At 42.6% G+C, this 6,042-nt stretch overlaps 1 long non-coding RNA gene across 2 annotated transcripts; it reads right to left on the bottom strand.

The window, feature by feature from the left end:
- Positions 1 to 2,243: 2,243 nt before the first annotated feature.
- LOC124394235 lies at positions 2,244 to 3,666 on the bottom strand. Of its 2 annotated transcripts, XR_006927452.1 has the most exons (3): positions 3,433 to 3,666; positions 3,133 to 3,352; positions 2,244 to 3,040 (listed from the first exon to the last, which is right to left on the bottom strand). It is a non-coding gene; the product is annotated as an uncharacterized LOC124394235 (long non-coding RNA). The 2 variants fall into 2 exon arrangements; XR_006927451.1 differs by having other exon boundaries at positions 3,133 to 3,666.
- Positions 3,667 to 6,042: the final 2,376 nt, after the last annotated feature.

Raw genomic sequence — 6,042 nt, 5'->3', positions numbered from 1 at the left:
GGTCTGTAGTTGGACAACTGACATGGGTCAAGGTCAGGTTTCTTAATAAGGGGGTGGATAACTGCCAGTTTGAAGGATTTAGGTACATAACCAGTGCTAATGGAAGAGTTAATTATTTTTAAAACAGGTTTGATTACCTCTGGAGCTATCTGTTTAAAGAAACTAGTAGGCAAGGGATCGAGAATGCAGGTTGATGATTTTGATGAGGAGATTAATGAAATTAAGTCATTCTCATGAATAGTAGTGAAGCTTTGTAGTTGATTGTCCGTTATAATGACACTGCTGTCTACAGGGTTACTTGTAAAATAGTTTGGATTTATATTAACCGTCTGGATTTCTTGCCTGATGTTTTCAATTTTATTATTAAAAAAGTTCATGAAATCGTTACTACCTAATGATGGTGTGCATGTGAGCGCAGTGCTTTTATTCCCTGTTGCTACCGTGCTGAATAAAAATCTAGGATTATGCTTGTTATTTTCTATGAGGGTGGAGAAATTTTCTATAATTTAAGAGGCTCTCCTTCCATGCTATTTGAAATACTGTTAATTTTGTTTGACGCCATTTACGTTCTAATTTTCGAGTGGTCTGTTTTAAGGTGCGCGTATGATCATTATACCACTGTGCTAATTTTTTCTCCCTGATCATTTTGGTCTTAAGGGGAGCTACATCATCTAGAGTGTAACGTAACGTTGTTTCTAGATGTTCAGTGGCCCAGTCGAGCTCTGCGGGGTCTGACGGAGATCTATCTAATATCGTAATATCGGGAAGATTATTAATAAAACGCGCTGCTGTAGCTGACGTGAAAGTACGCTTAACACGGTAACGTGGTGACGTAGAAATGCAATGACTTAGGCAAATTTTAAACGAGATTAGATAATGGTCTGAAATAGCTTCAGACCGTGGAATTATGACTAAGTTTTTTATTTTTAATCCAAATGTTAACAACAAATCGAGAGTGTGTCCACCACTATGAGTGGGTCCTATAACATTCTGATTAATTCCAACTGAATCTAGAATGGACACAACTGCTGTTTTTAAGGAGTCTTCCTGATTATCAAAGTGAATATTTTGAGGAGGACTCGCCTCATTTAATGCTACATACTCATTTGATTTAATCCATGTTTCTGTCAAACACATTATGTTAAACTCCTGGTTGGTAATAATTTTGTTTATAGTAAGCGCTTTTGGCGTGAGAGATCTAATATTCAACAATCCTGTCTTTAGATCAGAGGTGCTGGCTGTGCGTTCAGTCCTATTTAATTTAATGTTAATCAGGTTAAACAGACTTTCTGATAATTCCTATATTTTGGTTTTGCTCGGGGGACAGACACAGTCTCAATACCTCCCTCCCCTATCCTGTCCATGTTCTACAGAGGGACCGTTGAGAGCATCCTGAGCAGCTGCATCACTACCTGGTTTGGGAATTGCACCGTCTCGGATCGCAAGACCCTACAGAGGATAGTGAGAACAGCTGAGAAGATCATCGGAATCTCTCTCCCCTCTATCATGGACATTTACACTACACGCTGCATCCGCAAAGCACACAGCATTGTGGACGATCACACATACCCGTCATACACACTTCACCCTCCTAACATCAGGAAAACGGTTCCGAAGCATTCGGGCCACCACATCAAGACTGTGTAACAGTTTCTTTCCACAAGCCATCAGGCTTCTCAACACAAAGAACTGAAACAGAACTCACACACACTCACTCTAATGTGTGTTACTGAACTGTACAACCTGGACTAAACACAATCATCACTCATCTCGATCCACTCCACCACCATTTATCTATTTATTATTATTTATACTTGCACCTTGTATTACAGTATAATGTTTACATGCTGTCTCTGCACCTTTGTATTCAGTAGAATTCAGTGCACCTCCCTGCTGCTATTTTTTTGCACTACATTGTTCTGTTCTATTTGTATTCTCTCCTGGGTATAGTTTTTACATTTCTCCTCACACAGTACTGTATATTTAAGTATACAGTAGGTTTACTAGTTGGCGCTATACTTGGTTTTTGTCTTTTGTCTTGTCTTGTGTTTGTGGCGCGAAGGGTGGGGGCCTGGGGGGGAGAGCTGAACGGCTCGTTACACCCAAGCGCCACTTTATATACTTAACCAATTCGACTACGCCACCTGGGAGGGTTACACCCAGGAAATAGAAGTAAACCCCAGAGTTTATTAGATCACACAAGTTCGATTCCCTTATCAATGAGTGTAGGCAGGAAACGTGGGCATCGTATAAAAGATACAAAGTTTATTGAAAACTTGAAATTAAAATAGAACGAAAAGAAAATATTCTCAATGGTAAAAACGGTCCGGTGACAATTACACAAATAACAAAAATAAACAATCAGACACAAAATATTGAACAACCAATTTACACAACTTCCAAATAAACAAAACAAAATAGAATCATTAAATACAGGGCTGGGGTTACCCACCAGAGTGATAAGCACTAATTATCAAAAAGCACACTTCCACACACACACACACACACACACACACACACACACACACACACACACCTCACCGTGAACTCAGAGCACCCACTCATACACGTCAAAAGTGTTGCACGGCAAACGTAGAAATAGCACCACCAAAGACCTTTCACCCGTGGGACCCCAGCTCCTGAAAGAAACCAAAAGCAAAATAAATCTCAGGCAAAGATGAAGGAAAAAGCAAATTAAGGTCACAATTCCACCGTAATACGATGGGCGGTCACCAAAGCACAATATGATTCACCATATACACCTCTTACAAAGAAAAACAATGAAAAACTTTATTAAAAGTTTGAGGGAAGCAAAACTGAAAAGGAGCGGCCGCGTCGTCCTTAAGCCAGCCCCGATACTTGCACGTTGCTCGACCTCACAGTAGACCAGACAATACCAGTTAAAAACAAATCACAAAATCCAAACGGCAGCAGCAGAATTCCCCTTTTAAATAGTTGTAAGCCGAGGTTGTTCACTCGGCGCGCAGCGAGGGAAAAGTCGAATCGCAGCAATAATCTCCCAGGACGAAAAAGGAGGACCCTATAATACAAACGATGATACAAGGTATAAATGATACAAGTAATTGCACAACTACATGCTGTAATTCCCCCTAACAAACCCAAACAACTTACCAAACGCGGATAGATAAGTTCCTGAGAATCAATTCACCGCTCAGGATACGCAGCCTTCAAATAACCTGCTGTTAAACTGAAGTTCAAGGACTGCACATTACTCACGCCACCTGACACGCGTTAAAGCTAAACATTGCTAAACAACTTCCTCATACCTGCAGGAAGGGCAGTAAACAGATCCAAAACAGCATCCAACAGGGACACACACTGAAAAGACAGGCTAAGGATACACAAACGAGCCATTAGTGCAACAAGCAAAGAAAAACTAATTAGCCAACGCTACATACTAACAGCACATACCTGAAATCACTATAGCAACCAGGCTCAAACCAACCCGCTCTAAATAGTGCCTGCTCGCTACTGATTGGTGGTCAGGAGTGTCAATCACCACCTGTACCTCATTCATTCGGTCACATGTCTGTCTGTACTGTTTTTTTTGTTCGCACTGTTTGCACCAGGTTGCACTCGATGCACTTTATGTTTGTGTTGTAGCTCTATGCTGTTGTTGTTTTGTTGTTTAGTGTAGCACCAGGGTTCCGGAGGAACGTTGTTTCGTTTTTACTGTGTACTGTGTACCACTGTGTATAGTAAAAATGACAATAAAAGCCACTTGACTTGACTTGACTTGTCTTCACTTGCAACAAAAACCTCAACATCTTCAGCTCTGCTACCTCCAGCTCCACCTCCTGTCTTTTACTCAATGCCACTGTCTTTAAACCATGCAACATTTCAGGTCTAACCACAGTCCTTAAAACTTTCCCTTTCACTCTGACAGATACTCTTCTATCACAAATCACTCATGATATCACTCTTCTCCTCCCACTCCACCCTGCCTGCACTCTTTTCTTCACTTCTCTAACACACTCCATTACTTTGCACTGTTGACCCCAGGTACCTGAACTTCTTCACCTTCTCCACCTCTTCCTCCTGCAACCGCACCCCTCCACTGCCCTCCCTCTCTTTCACACACATGTACTCTGTCTTACTCCTACTGACTTTTATTCCTGTTCTCTCCAGCACATACCTCCACCTCTCCAGGCTTTTCTCCACCTCCTCCCTACTCTTACCACAAATCACAATATCATCTGCAAACATCATAGTCCATGGAGACTCCTGTCTGACCTCGTCCTTCAACCTGTCCATCACCACTGCAAACAGGAAAGGGCTCAGAGCTGACATTCTCCATCAACATTCTCAAAGCAAATAATGCGTCTGTGGTGCTCTTCCTCAGCATGAAATCATACTGCTGCTCACAGATAGTCACCTTTTCTCTCAGCCTGGTTTTCACTACTCTTTCCCATAACTTCATGGTGTGACTGATCAACTTTATTCTCCTGTAGTTACTGCAGTTCTGCACATCTCCCTTATTCTTAAAGATCAGTACCAGCACACTCCTTCTCCATTCCTCGGGCATCTTCTCACCTTCCAAAATCCTGTTAAACAATCTTGTTAAAAACTCCACTGCATCTCTCCTTAACATCTCCATGCTTCTACCGGTATGTCATCTGGTCCAACCGACTTTCCACTCTTCATCGTCCTAATCGCTGCTCCCACTTCCTCCTTACTAATCCTATCCACTTCCTGCTTCACCATCTCCACATCATCCAACCTTCTCTCTCTCTGATTTTCCTCGTTTATCAGCTGCTCACAATACTCCCTCCATCTTCTCAACACACTCTCCTCACTAGTCAACACATTTCCATCTCCATCCTTTATTGCTCTAACTTGCAGCACATCCTTCCCAGCTCGGTCCCTCTGCCTGGGAAATCGCTACAAATCCATTTCTCCTTCCTTATTGTCCAATCTCTTATACAGCTCCTCATATGCCTTTCCCTTGGCTTTCGCCACATCCCTCTTCACCTGCTGCCGCATCTCCTTGTACTTCTGCCTGCTTTTCTCATCACTCTGTCGATCCCAATTCTGTTTCTCCAACCTTTTCTCCTAATGCTCTCCTGCACTTCCTGATTCCACCACCACATCTATTTGTCTTCCTTTCTATTTCCAGATGTCACACCAGGTACCTTTCTCGTTGTCTCCCTTATCATTTCTGCAGTAGTTGCCCAGTCATCCAGCACCTTTTTACCACCACCGAGCTCCTGTCTGACCTCTTTCCTGAATCTCACACTACAGTCTTCCTCCTTCAGTTTCCACCATCTTATTCTTCTTTCAGTCCTCACTTTCCACCTCTTCTTTTGCACCTCCAAAACCATCCTACAGACCACCATCTGATGCTGTCTAGCTACACTGTCCCCTGCCAACACCTAACAGTCTCCAATCTCCTTCAGGTTTCATCTCCTACATAGAACATAGTCCACCTGTGTGCACCTTGCTCCACTCTTACCTGTGGTCCTTCTTCTTAAAAAAGTTTTCACCACTGCCATTTCCATCCTTTTCTGCCCTTCCACATTCCTCTCCTTGAGACCATACCTACCATCACCTCCTCATCACCTTTGTTCCCTTTACCTACATGCCCATTTAAATCTGCCCCAATCAGCAATTGTTCATTCCTAGGTTTACCTTCTACCACTTCATCCAACTCACTCCAGAATTTTTCCTTCTCCTTCATCTCACAACCCACTTCTGGAGCATAAGCAATGATGACATTTATCATCACCCCTTCAACTTCCAGCTTCACGTTCATCACTCGAAACTCTCTTCACCTCCACTACACTCTTACTGTACTCTTCCTTCAGAATCCCCCCTACACCATTTCTCTTTCCATCTACACCATGATAGAACAGTTTAAACACCTCCAATGTTCCTGGTCTTACTCCCTTTCCACTTGGTCTCCTGAACACACAACATATCTTTCTCCTCTCCATCATATCAGCTCCCTCTCTCCCTTTACCAGTCATAGTACCAACATTTAAAGTACCAACCCGAACCTCCACTCTCCTACACTTCTTCTTT

The sequence above is a fragment of the Silurus meridionalis genome, chromosome 12, assembly GCF_014805685.1.
Source record: "Silurus meridionalis isolate SWU-2019-XX chromosome 12, ASM1480568v1, whole genome shotgun sequence".
Lineage (NCBI taxonomy): Eukaryota > Metazoa > Chordata > Actinopteri > Siluriformes > Siluridae > Silurus > Silurus meridionalis.
Note: the sequence above shows the minus strand (reverse complement) of the source record. Positions and strands in the feature narration are given on the sequence as shown.